This window comes from Miscanthus floridulus, chromosome 8, assembly GCF_019320115.1.
Source record: "Miscanthus floridulus cultivar M001 chromosome 8, ASM1932011v1, whole genome shotgun sequence".
In the NCBI taxonomy this organism is placed as follows: domain Eukaryota; kingdom Viridiplantae; phylum Streptophyta; class Magnoliopsida; order Poales; family Poaceae; genus Miscanthus; species Miscanthus floridulus.
The window spans coordinates 209602649-209617203 of record NC_089587.1 but is presented as its reverse complement, the minus strand read 5'-3'; positions in this window follow the sequence as shown (position 1 = coordinate 209617203).

Sequence of the window (14555 nt, the reverse complement as noted above, 5' to 3'; positions counted from 1 at the left end):
TTTTGTGGTAGCACGGAGATGATCTTCCTCATGATGTCCACATCATCTAGCTTTAATAATCCTATAGAATGGAGCTCATTGATAATTAGATTCAATCAAGAATACATATCACGAACAAGCTCATCATCATTCATAGCAAAGGAATCATAATTTTGCTTAGCTAGGCAATGTTTTTGCTCACGGACATTACTTGTGCCGTCATGGAGCTCTTGGAGTTTTAACCAAATTTCATGAGCGGTATTTAAAGTAAACACTTGGTTAAAAACATCCATGCTAAAAGATTCAAACAAACAATTCTTAGCTCTAGCATTAAAATGCATTTCTTTTTCGTCACTCTTTGTGGGCTTTTCGGGATTCTTAATGGGTTTCATCCCGTCACGAGTGACTCTCCATACACCTAAATCAACCGCCTCAAGGTGGCAAGCCATTCTAGCCTTATAGTAGAGGAAGTTAGTCCCATCAAATTGTGGAGGCCTAGCGGTATCCATCCCAACCACTCTACAATAGCGTCGGCTCAATGGCTGTTAAGCCAAAGGTCCAAATATGAGCCAACCGGCTCTGATACCAATTGAAGGGACTGTGACACCTAAGAGGGGGGGGGGTGAATTAGGCAACTTAAAAATTCTAACTCTAAACTATGGCCTCTTTTTCTAACCTTAGCAAAACCTATGCAAAAGATAAACTATCTAAATGTGCAACTACGATTTTGCTAGTGTGTTGCTATCTCTACCGCAAATGTAGTAAAGTAATCAATGTAAATGTGGAAGCTAAAGAGCAAGGTAGAGATATGCAAACTCCCATCGATGACTCCGGTATTTTTACCAAGGTATCGAGAAGCGCGCAAGCTTCCCCCTAGTCCTCGTTGGAGCCCCTCGCAAGGAATCCCTCGTAAGGGCCAAGCTCCCGGTCGGGTAACTCCGTGGATAGCCTCGGGCCTTCCCCACGCGCAAGTGGGTCTCCGATGTGCCTCTCGGCAAGCCTCTCCCGGATGCTCCCCGCCGTCTTCACTATCAAGCTTCCGGCCGAAACGCCGCGGGCCTTGTTCCCTCCGGTACACAGTGGCGGCCACACCACAAACGCGGTTGGTGTGATCTCACAAGACTTTAAGCCCCTCCGATGTACAACACTTGTGCTCGCAAGCACAGGGTGGCAAGAGGTATGCAAACCTCACTAAACACTAGGCAAACACCTAGAGCAAGCGCATAAGCGGTGGTCTAATCAACCTAAGCACTTCGCAAAGCACTTATGCTAATCACCTAATAAAACACTAAGCACTATGCATGTGGAGATCACTAAAATGGTGTATCAACACTCTTGGTATGTTTCCTTAGCTCCACACCACTCAAATGGCCGGTTGGGGGTTGTATTTATAAGCCCCACTGAGAAAGTAGCCGTTGGGGTCAAACTCCCACAAATCTGCTACTGACCGAACGCTGAATTGTCCTGACCGGACGCGTCCGGTCGTCTCGACCGTTACAGCCGCGAACTGCCGATCGGACACTGCCAGCGTTCGGTCGCCTGCCACTGGACGCGTTCGGTCATAGTTTCGCGTGCCTGGAACCTCTCTATACTCGATCGGACGCTGATGCCCTACGTCCAGTCGGTTGCCGCCAGCGTCCGGTCCTTACGTCCGATCGCCCCGTCTGCCAAGCCACCGGTCCAGCGTCTGGTCGCGCTTCCAGCGTCCGGTCCAGCGTCCGGTCACCTCTGCGAGCTCGTTTCTTCACGATCTTGCGTATGGCTTGGTTCCAATCTTCATGCTTGGACTTTGCTTGATATCTTGGGTCTATACTTGTGCTTCTGAGGTCTTGCTTGAGGTGTTGATCATCATATCATCATGTCGCCTTCGTCCAAGTCACATCTTGCACCCTATTGGACTACAAAACCAACACTTGCAAACTCATTAGTCCAATTTGGTTGTGTTAGTCATCAAACACCAAAATCCAAAGTAAATGGGCCATGGGTCCATTTTCCTTACAGCCTCAGAGACGCAGCAAACGTACCCACAACTTCTGATGCGTTGTCGACGGCTGGTTTTAGACCTTCCCCTTCAGCTCTTCCTTGGGCATCTAACAATTTGTCTCTAAGAGCCATCTCAATGGCTTCAAGAGCATATGTGCCTACATGCTGTGAACAGAGTTGAATATTGTGCGAGCGCCCCTATTGCACATGTCTCAATAGCTGCAACATTTTTGGTCATCCCTTAGTTGCAATGTTTTAAAAAGCGGGCTATGATATTTAGCGGCACTGTTCGCCTAAACGGTCGTTTAGCCCGTTTAAACACCGTATAAACGCTACACAGTGGTGCGCCGTTTCTGTTTAATCACCCGTTTACCCCATTTAATTGGCCGTTTACCCCGTTTAATGTGACGTTTTGCCCGAATAATGGCTAAACGGTAGGTGACCGACTGTTTACCGTTTAGCGTTTAGGAAAACACTAATTAGCGGTGACCTTCAAAAGCTATAGAAAGCTATAACGACATGTAGGAGAAGCTATTCATTTTTGTTGTTTAGAAAACATGAAAATTATTAGTAAATTATGCACAAAAACATTTAACTAGACAAAAAAAATTATGAATAAATACTCAAATACATGTAGAATATTTAGGGGAATATGTTTCTAAGTCTATTATATTAGAACCGGCATTTCTAAACAAGAGAGATGTAACATAACCGTCCAATTTATAAGAGCACAAGTACAATAGCAATCACCGAAGCGATCAAACTATCATACTTGAGCCCATATATACCCAGTAGTCCGATGAAATCATGAAGGATCTCAAACAAACCAACATACAAACCAAGATCGTACATGATTCAACATAACCAATCACATATTACATCATAGTTCACAAATAGTTTATAAATATCTCACATACATTGGAGTTCACATAGTTATTACAAACCAGGTTTAAAATAGCGAAAAGCAAAGTAGTTTGACATCAACATCACACTTAGTTCAAATACATGGCAGTACCACAGTCATTTCCAGCAAAAGCAGAACAGAGAGGATATCTTAGGAGTACCATGCCCCATGGTTTAGTCCTCATCAACGACAGGATGAAGGCGGTTCTTACAGTACCCATGATATATCATGTCATCTGCAACAAGAGGGAATAAACCCTGAGTACGAGAATGTACTTAGCTAGACTTACCCGTTATAAACCAGAAATAATATGACACCAAGAAGTATGCAAGGCTTTATTAGTGGAGTTAGCTTGACAATATTTTGCATAAAAGCTTAAGTAACATAACTTAGAGATTTTGTACCTCTAGCATCAATTTGAATACCTATTCAATTAAGCATCTCTAGATTAGCACCTGTAGTAGAGCAATCACTTGATTAAGATAACAAGCATTAGTAACCATATCTGGTGTAATAATTTGAGCATCATCATAACTATTATGTTCCATCAATTGATGCTACGTTGCCACTGCTCAGTCAAGTTCTCACTATTCGGGAGAGACGGTGACTCAAATCGATTCCAACCAGCTGGGGAGTTATTCCTAACATAAACCCATACTTTCCTGTCAGGTCACCTTTGGTACAATTCAGGTACAGTCGTGGGTCCGATCAGTGCCGCACCCTCAGGGATACTACTAGTTTGCCAAGAAGTTCAGGTCTGGCCTGCCCTTTGACTCACGCCACTAGCTCCCCGCACATCCTTACTGCCTCTAGTGTGCACACTTTCACTTACCGGGTTCCGACCTGAGTTGAGCTACTCGGCTTCACGGTCAGAATGACTTATCCGGCCAACTAAATGCTAGGCATGCGTTCAACATGATATGAGGACGTACAGCTAATCAGTCCTTAATCGACACAGACGGGGATAAATATGCATCAAGACCTTCATGCCTTGTTGCTTCTCTATCACAATCCCGCCTAGTCTCCTTTTTATTCATCAGCACATGGTTATTTCCACGATAGCAATTATAGCCAACCGTGATCAGATATCTACCTATATCTTGTAGGTGACAGGAAATCACCCGACTTCTACCGAACTAAGCATAGCTAAGCATATATTCAATCCTGTACCTACAAAGGATTCAAGATATATTTGTCTAGACAAGGAAATATATGCAGCAAGTGTTTCCAATCAACTCCTATAACCTAATGCATCAAACATAAAAGGACGCAAGTGATATTTGTAAAAATATAGGAGGCTTATTGTCGGTGTTTCAAACAAGCACTGGCTAGTAAATTTATAATTATTGCACGTTAGGCTCGGATGGTGTACTAAATGACACAAGGTTTATACTAGTTCGGACGGAATGTCCCTACGTCCAGTTTGCTGCTGCTCGTGTTATTAGTACCAAAAAAGGTTCATAGTAGGGGGTACAAATAGTCGAGAGAGGGACACATACCAAGTCTCTGATGGAAATGTCAAAAGGGCGCCAAGAGCTCGGTTGCTGCTTGGTTGTGTCTTGTGTGTTAAAAATGATCGGTGTCTCTAGTGGGGTTCCTTGCCCTCCCTTTTATAGACCAAGGGCGGAGCTGGGGTTACAGATGGGAGAAAGAGGAAAAAACCAAAGGCAGAGAAAATCCTTGGAGGGTGACGAGTCTTCCTTTTTCCTTGAGTCTGCCCTGCTAACATGGCAGACCACGCCAGGGATAGCATGTTTCACCGATCCAGATAGGGCCGGGCTCTAACTTCGTTTCAGCGAGTGGTCATGTCCCATCCTCCCTCGGTGGACGGTGCGGTGCGTTAGGGCATCGAGCCATGACTCTGCAGGGAGTAGACAGGGAAATGACTATACGCCTGTCACTATAGATGTTGTGAGTTCTTCCTTAGATTGTAGCGATTGTCGTATGCCCGTGTTAGTATCCATGTTCGAGGGCTGATGGCGGCGCCTACAACACTGTGGGACAAAAGTCGGTGCCTACAACACTATTTGAGCACTATTAGGTCGGAAAGGGCTCAAAGAGCTCGTCCCATCGTACCGTGATGGTACCTTCTCATAGGCATGCAGGGCATGGTCCTTGGTACTGCGGTTGACTCAAATGTCCTGTCGTACCCTATGCTTGTCATCATGAAGGAGCAGGGTGCAATCATCAGGTGGGGTGGAACCAGCCCTCAGGCATTGGGTGAGAGGGCGAGGCAGAGCCAGCCCTCAGCCGTCGAGCGAGGCGGAGCCAACCCTCAGGCGTTCGGGCGAGGCAGAGCCAGCCCTTAGCCATCGGGCAAGGCGGAGCCAGCCCTCAGATGTCGAGCAGGGTTAGGCCAGCCCTCAGACGTCGAGCGAGGCAGAGCCTGCCCTTAGTCGTCGGGCAAGACGGGGCCAACCCTCAGACATCGGGCAAGGTGGAGCCAGCCCTTAGACATCGGGCGAGGTAGAGCCAGCCCTTAGGCTTTCGGGTGAGGCGGAGCCTGCCCTCAGCCATCGGGCGAGGCAGAGCCAACCCTTAGACGTCGGGCGAGGCAGAGCCTTAGCCCTCGGGGGTCGGGCGAGGCGAAACCAATCTTCCGTTGTTCGGGCAAGAAGTGTAGTAGCACTCTTGTCTGACTAGAAGCGCCAATGTTCGATGGTTATTAGTTCTACCTCATTGGGTACCCCGGTATTATATCCTCGACAGTAGCCCCCGAGCCCTCGGGTGATTCGCATAGAATCCCCTGGGGATATTTTGATTTGCCAGAGGGTATGCGTGAGCGCACCTGACGTGTGTAGCCCCTCGAGCCCCCGGGTGATTCAGGCAGAATCGCCTAGGGGGTATTTCGATTCACCAGAGGGTGCACGCGAGTGCACCCGTCGGGTGTAGCCCCCGAGCCCCCAGGTGATTCGGAAAGAATCGCCTGGGGGGTAATTTCGGACCCTTCGTGGTATGGCTATGAGATTTGGTTTTTTGTCAATCTGGACTGCTTGAAGGAAATCCAGGTATCCCGTTCATGAGGATTTGTCCAAGGTTTGCCTGGCTAGGACTTGATCGCGCATCGAAGCTCCCTTGAGGCTTGTGTGCCTGAGTCGTGGTCGCTCGTAGGCCCATCCCTCATTGGGACGGCCATCGAGACTATTGGGCCGTCCCTTGGACTCCTAGGTCTAGGCGAGCTAGAAAAGAAGCTTTTTGACCCGCATCCCCTCTATGGGAAAAGAGTCATGGTCTACTTGGGAAGGTGAAATGCCCAGCACGATTTTGGTGGGAAAGGATAGGGATCGCGGGCGCATATCCCGTGACATGACATGGTGGTGTATCATGGTGGGCTCAGAGACCAAGGTGGACGGTTGCACTTCTCACATCCGCCGCCCCTATAAAACCACGGGGTTCACCCCTAGGGTTCTGTACTTTGCCTCCTCGCCTTCGCATCTGCAACCTCTGCCACCAATCACCTGAACCTCCCGCACCTGCATCGTAACCGCCATTAAGCTCGCATCCACCCCCTTCTCCATCGTTTTAATGGAGTCATGGTGCAGATCTAACATCACCCCTCAATGCCTGGAGGTCCTCGTCCATCGTGGCCTCCTTTGCCCATTGACTGCCATCGAGGAGTGGCGGCTGCCCGGTGATGAGGACGAGCCATCATTGCCCAAAGGATATGTCGTGTCCTTTGCTCTCTTCCACGAGCAGGGATTCACCGTACCTGCTCATAAGTTCCTCCGGGGCTATTGGATTACTACCAGGTGGAGTTGTAGCACCTTACTCCCAATGGGGTCCAGCATATTATGACGTTCGTCGCCCTGTGTGAGGGGTTCTTGGGGATTAGTCCCCACTTTGATCTATGGCGGTATCTCTTCGCCATCAACCTATCGAAGAAGCGGGTTGGGAAGCAAAAGCTGAGCATGCCGATGGGATATGCCAGCATTCATCTGCACAACAACCGAGTGAACGACTACCCATTGATGCATTTGTTGACCTCGAACAAGGGATGGCATTCGTAGTGGTTTTACATCAAGGATAACGTGGCCACCCCCTTGCTAGTGTTCTCCGAGCACATCATCGAAGATGTCCCGAGGTCATGGAAGTGGGGTGTCCCGGGCAAAGATAAGAAGAGGATCAAGTACCATCTCGCCGCCCTCCAAATTCTGAAGGAGAGGGGCGTGAAGGGATCGGGGATCATCGGCGCCTACCACGCACGCAGGGTGGGGGCCACTAATGAGCCACGCGCTCCCCCTGTTTCTGATGGTGCCTAGGGCATCGCATGAAGGGACGACGCTCATCGACAAAGCACTCCCCCACCGATGTGGCGTAGCGGATCAAGGAGGTGATGGAGCCTTCAATGGACAGCATTGGCGTTGTCCTTGATTTCGTGTATCCGGTGCCAGGGCATCCCCCGATGCGGCCGAAACCAGGATTCATCGATTTCATAAGTTCTCTTTTCTCGTGCCTCCTTGTCACTTGAATTTTTGACCCCTTGATGCTGACCTTGGGATAGCGGGACTAGCCAAAGAGTCTCATCCTTGAGGATAGCCCAGCTCCACTAGCGAAGGACCAGATCCTGGCGACTATGAATCGCACCGTGGCCGAGTGGGATAGGAGGACGAGAGAGCTCAAGAAGAAGAAGATGCTATGGAAGCAGCAAGCACGGGATCGAGGAGAGGAGACAGATAGTGATGACAATGACGATGAGGAGTTTGACGAGGTAGTAGCCGACATGGATTGGGATGTCCTAGAGGGCGAGGATTCGCTGATAGGCACACAATTGTCCATGCAGGGACCCTTCCTGTTTCACATGGGGGAAGTGAGTCCGTGAGGCCGGTGAAGGCGGGCCAACTCATCGGCCCATCCTCGGGTCTGGTGGGAGCCGGTGGATCCACCGCCACACCCGAGGTGCCAGTGGAGGATCAGTGGATGGGGGGAGGTAGATCTACCGCCGCACCCGAGGTGCTGATGGAGGGGGGCGGCTCTGCTGCCATGCCCACGAGCTGATGGGGGCGGGCGGCCCTATCGCCACGCCCGATGTACTAACAGAGAGGGGTGGCTCTACCGCTGCGCCCTCAGAGATAAGGGAGGCAAGACCCTCTACCCGGGAGCAGGTGCCAGGTTCAAAGCGGTCCCACCCAGATGAGTTGGAGCAGGAATCTAGGGGTTCATCCCCAAAATGTTCCTACCGCCCAACAGCGCCGGAGTAAGTCACCGACTCCTCTATTTTTCATGTTTTTCTATTTGGCCTTATGCCTTTTACCTCTTGCAGACTCTTGCGATGGGGACGTTCCTTGGCAATGGCACCCAAGAAGAGTGTTGCTCTGTAGGCGGCATGGGTGCTGTCGCCTGATGTCGCTCCTATTTCAGGCAGGAGCAGAACTGATGTTGTGACCTCGTCGGCTGGTCTGGTGCCACCTACAGTGGCGCCCGCGTCCCCGGCGGGTCAAGCAGGCACCGGGGCTAAAGAAGCGCCCTTGGGGGTCACCGAGCAGACGACAGCGAAGGTGACTCTACCACCCTCATTGGAGCGAACGGAGCTGCCACCCGCGCTTGTGGCGCCTCCTGTGGTGGGCGCGATGTAACAGAACCGACCAAATCATAAGAACGTAAGTACAAAAACAATCACCGAAGCGATCAAATTCCTGTACTTAAGCTCCCATAATCCCGGTAGTCCGGAAATCACGAAGGATTTCAACCAACTCTCGACATACAAACCAAGATCGTAGTGATTCAACACAACACATCATCCGTTACAATATTTCATTAAGTAGCATTCGGATTACATCCATCAGAGTTCAAATAAATATTACAAACCAAGTTTGAGTGTGCAGAAGCAACATAGTTTAGTACAAAACATCATAGTTTTCAAATACATTGCCAAGATCAGAGTCATGTCCCACAAAAGCATTATCAGGTACGAGAACTAGTAGAGACCGTGCCCAATGGTCTAGTCTTCATCCCCAGCAGGGAGAAGGCAGTACTTGCAGCAACCAAAGTAGAACTGGTCATCTGCAATAGGTGGGAAATAAACCCTGAGTACGAGAAGGTACTCAGCTAGACTTACCCGACAAAAATCAGAAATAAAAGACACCAAGGATCATGCAAGGCTTTTCAGGTGGGCTAGCTTGACACAGTTGCATAAAAGAGCTTAAGATTATAGTAACCAATTTAAACTGATTATCAAGCTTATCATTAATTACCTGTCCACTAGATTAGCACCTGTACTAGAGCACTCACTTATTAGGAGCAAACAATATTAACCATAGCAGGTATAATAAGGCTGTCATCATCATATCATCATTTCCGAACCATTAAGTTATTAAGTGTATCTACATTGGAGATAAGCCCGTCAAGTTCTCACTAACCGGGAGAGACGGCGACTCGAATCGAATTACAACTCAGCTGAGGGGGATATTCCTAACTCTCACCCTGGCATACTTTGCAAGGGTAGCCGTGGGTCACCTTTGGAACATCTCAGGAACCAAATTCGCGGGTTCGATCAGCGCCAGCACTCTCAGGGATTACCCTTCTGCCAGGACGATCAGGACTTTTAAATCACCTGCCCTTGGACTCACGCCTACGGCTCCCTTCCGAGGCGCACTTTATACTTATCGACTCCCGGCCTGAGGTGAGCTACTCGGCTTCGCGGTCGGTCATCGGACACGGCCAACTAAGAGAGAGGCATGCGTTCAACATGAACAGGAAAGGCTCCAAGATCCAGTCCTTAATCGACACAGACGGAGTCACTGCAAACCGGCAAGCCTCCGTCCGGTCTTCATTTCAAATTAAGACTGGTTCTTTTCCACGATAGCAAATATAGCCAACCGTGCCACATGTATCATCCTATATCTCGCAGGTGACAGGAAATCACCCGACTTCTACCGCGTTTAAGCAGGGCTAAGCACTACTCGAGCCTGAGCTACATAGGATTCAGGGTAACAATATCTGGACAAGGAATAGGGTAACCAATGCAGCAAGTGTTTGCATCCAACACCTAAACTTAATGCAACAATATATGTAATAATAATACTGTAACTGCAGTTCGGAAAATAGGAGGCTTAATATGCTCCGGGGCTTGCCTTTCACAAAGTTGCAAGGACGGTGGTCAGGGCACTCAACGGCGACCTCGTCTGGCACTTCTCCTGAAGGCTGCTCCTCCTGAATCTCCGGTGTCGGCTGCTGCTGCTCGTTCGGTTCCTCGAATTCCAGCAGGGTCACTCCTTCCGGTACACCTATTGCATGCCGATGCAAAAGATAAATACCATGGATGCATAAGGTATGACATGATGCTCATGATGAATGGATCATAGTAAGTGTTTACGAACGCATTACTGGACACTCGTTTACCGAGTAAGACTAGCCCTATTCAAATCACTTTAAGCATATTTCTAACTTAACTGAAAGAACAAGATTAACTTACCTAACTTGCATAACCTAAGATAAAGATGCTCATCTTCAGTTAAGGGCCTAACACCTAGGAACAGTACCATGAACTTAGAATAGTAAAGACATACTTAAAATAACAGTTAAAGCTTCATATGCAACAAGTAGCAACTTAATTCTATCATAACCAGAGTTCTATAACTCCAAATGACGTGCAAGAGGACATTCTGGAAAGCTTATGAAATTCTCTACAATTTATTTGTAAACAGTCAAAGCATGATTCTGAAGTTGACCAACTCCAATTCCAGAAAATCTAGAATCTGTCCAGAATTGACAGGTTTACTAACTTAATTATTTAATGATGATGCAAAAGCCCAATTTGACCAAACAAAGTTTACCAACTTGTTTTTCATACCTAAGAAACATCAGAAAGTATAGTGCTAACTTCTAAATAAATTATTTAATATCCTTTTCCAATTTATTTAGTTAATTAGGTGATTTAAGCAATATATATTAAAACTATTCATAAAAATCTACAAAAATTACAGTAGCTATCTCATGCTTCACATAGACTACCATAAAAATTTCAAAGCCATTGAGTAAGTATAACAGTCTACATAAAAATGATAAGGCATACTGGCTTAAAATGGCATAATTAAGAAATCCTAATGAAAAGTGTCAAGCAACAGATTTCACATTTTTCCTAGCATCATTATAGCATAATAATAGTACCCATAAAATTTCACCTTCACTGGATCTATAGAAAAATTATGAAAATTCACACAAGATCCACCTATTAATAAAAGGAAATTCTATAACTTAAAAACTACACATGCACTAGCTCTGAAATTTTTACCAGAGCTTCTAATAAACCAAAATAGAGGACCCACAAAATTTCATAATTTTTGGATCACAGAAACTCAAGATAAAATTCAAACAAGTTTGCATGCTTCTAAAAACACATTTCAAACTCCTATTTAATTCATCCAAGTTTTCTAAAACAAGTGCCCATATAATATTTTTGTTAAATACTAGACATGCCCAGGAACCTAACAAAATTAGAACCACATCATTTGGATCTATATACTAGGAGCTACATATTTTTCAAGATGTACATAAATCTGTGAAATAGATAAATAAAACAAAATCGGGAAACAACTCGGCCACAGCTGGGCCAGCCCACGTAACAGCGGCCCGCGAGCGCACAGGCGCGGCCCAGAGCTGAACTCCTGCCTCAGCCACGACGCTGACAGGGAGGGCCCGCGTGTCAGCGACACAGGCAGGGGAGGAGAAGGGGACGGCGGCGAAGCTCGTCGCCGGGAGCTTCTCCGGCGAAGGCAAGGGTGTCTACGTGCTCGCCTCATCCTAGCGGACCTAGGGGAACCCTTATTCGTGGCTATAGACGCGACAAGGAGGGGTGGCGATGGCCACGGCGGCGCTCGGCCACGGCACGGCCGGCTCCGGTGAAGCTACGACGTCACGGCCCTAGTGACTCACTCACTGAGCTTCAGCGTCCTAAACCGAAGCTAGCGCAAGAAAGAGAAGGAGCGATAAGGGGCTTAAGCGGCACGGCCACAAGCGAGCTCGGCCGGCGGCGGTCATGGCGACCCGGTGGAGCCGCGCTCACGGTGAGAGCTACCTGAGGCGAAAAATGGAGTGGCGGTGGGGTCGGGGACATGGAGAGACTCACGAAGGAGCTGTGGTTCAGAGGAATCGAGCAATGGCGCTCGGGTTTGGGTGGAATTTGCTCGGCGGTGCTCGGTGCTCTGGTCGCCGTGCGCATGGAGGAAGGAGGAGAAATGCAAAATGGGACGGCGAGTGTGTTCGGGCAGGCGCGGGGCGGCTTCAAGGCGCGGCTACGACGGCAGAACGCGCACGGCGCGTGGCCAGCGCGAGTAGGAGTCCGGCGACGAGTGGTGGACACGCGGCGTCGAGTCTCTGCGTCGGTCGGCCACAACGTTACTGAAGGTTTTCTGAAAACCGTGATTCAGTCGACCCTTGTCCCGACTGACAGAGCATGTTCGACGATCATCAACTCCTAATCCGTGGCGATCCAGGTTAAGCCGTAGTTAACAAAGTTGAAGACCTACATGAGTACTACAAGTTTGCTAATTGGAGCTCGAACTAGTTTGGCTTGGTTAGTGAGATACAGTGCTCCAAACATCGGCTCATGAAACTGAAATCTGCTTGGGACTTAGAAAAATTTGCTAAGTATGAAATCAGCATGTACATCTGACTTGTGGGCCATGTTTGAGCATGTTCTAGCCATTTTCAAGAGTTGGTCATAAAACAACTTTTGTTCCTTGATAAATTAGCTACAACTTTGGTAAAGAGTGCACAGCCATGCAAAGCTTCTAAGTTGGACTTTTGAATCAGTCAAACGATGACACTCCATGGTTCAAATTAAGTCAAACTTGCACTTGAGGGCATTTTGGTCATTTTGGTCTACATGAACAATGTTCCAACAAGTAAACTAAATGTAGCTAAGGTGTATTAGACCATGATCAACCATTTTACAAAGCTGTTATACCACTTCTACTGATCACATGTGATAAAGAAAGTAAAACAAGCAATTCATACATATGTTTCAATACCATGTTTCACATGTTGCATGACCTTGTTGTTATCCTATACTTGTCACATTACTACCATATTGCCATGTTTCATGGTATAAGAATTTCATGTAGCATTCACAAGTTGCACTACTATCATTCATAAGCACTCAAGTACGAAACACATACAATTTCAAATGTTGCATATGTATGTTTCAATGATAATGACATGGTGATATAGATAATGCACATGTTTATGAAATGACATGCAATTAGTGGAAGCCTAAACACCTAGGGTGTTACAGCCCTCCCCCCTTAGAAAAATCTCGTCCCGAGATTTGGAAAGCGTACCAATCAGTATAGAAAGCTGGATAGTTTTCCTTTAAATAATCTTCCCGCTCCCAGGTTGCATCCCGTTCACTATGATTACTCCAAACTACCTTGTATAATTTAACCACTCGTGTACGAGTCACTCTTTCTTGAGTATCCAGAACTTGCACGGGCTTTTCCTCATAAGAAAGATCAGATTTCAAGTTGACTTTCCTTGTTGCTATTCTTTCCTCGGGAATACGAAGACACTTCTTTAGCTGGGACACATGGAATACCGGAAATATAGCGCCCATCTCACGGGGTAGATCGAGTTTATAGGCTACTCTTCCACTTTTCTCGATAATGCGGTAAGGTCCAACATATCGAGGCTCAAGCTTCCTTTTAATTCCAAAACGCTTGACTCCTTTCATAGGGGATACCTTCAAATAAACATGATCACCTACTTCAAACTCAATAGGTTTCCTTCTCTTATCAGCGTAGCTCTTTTGTCTAGCCTGAGCGGCAGTCATATTCTTTTGTATAGTCCGGACTTGCTCTTCGGCTTCTTTTACAAAGTCAATACCATAGAATCTTCTTTCCCCGGGCTCCACCCAGTTCAAAGGAGTTCTACACTTTCGGCCATAAAGAGCTTCAAAAGGAGCCATTTTGATACTCTCTTGATAACTGTTGTTATAAGAGAATTCAGCGAGAGGTAACCAGTCTTCCCAAGAGCCTTTGCAAGAGATAAGACAAGCTCTAAGCATGTCTTCAAGAATTTGATTAACACGCTCAGTCTGTCCTGATGTTTGCGGATGATAGGCAGAACTGCGGATTAGATGAGTGCCAAGATTCTGATGTAAGCACTCCCAAAAGCGAGCCGTGAACTGAGGTCCTCTATCAGAAACAATGGATTTGGGTACACCATGGAGACGTACCACTTGTTGAAAATAAATCTCAGCATAATTGTGAGGATGATAGGTAGACTTGACCGGAATAAAGTGAGCAGATTTAGTTAGACGATCTACGATAACCCAGATGGAATCACAACCCTTTTTGGTAGTGGGTAGTCCAACAATAAAATCCATACTAATTTCTTCCCACTTCCAGCCAGGAATAGAGAGTGGCTGCAATAGTCCGGGCCTTATGTGAATAGCCTTGACTCTGCAACAGTTATCACACCTTGCCACATAAGCTGCGATTTCTTTCTTCATCTTGGTCCACCAATAATACAGCTTGAGATCTTGATACATTTTACTGCTACCAGGATGGATGGACAATTTGAAGAATGGGCTTCCTCCATAATTTGATTTCTAAGTTCTTTATCTTTGGGTACCACCAGCCTATCATTAAACCAGAGAATTCCCTTGTCATCGACTTTAAAGTGCTTGGTCTCTTTCTCTTTCATTTTCCGTTTGATATGAAACACACCCACATCAGTCTTCTGGAGTTCGATA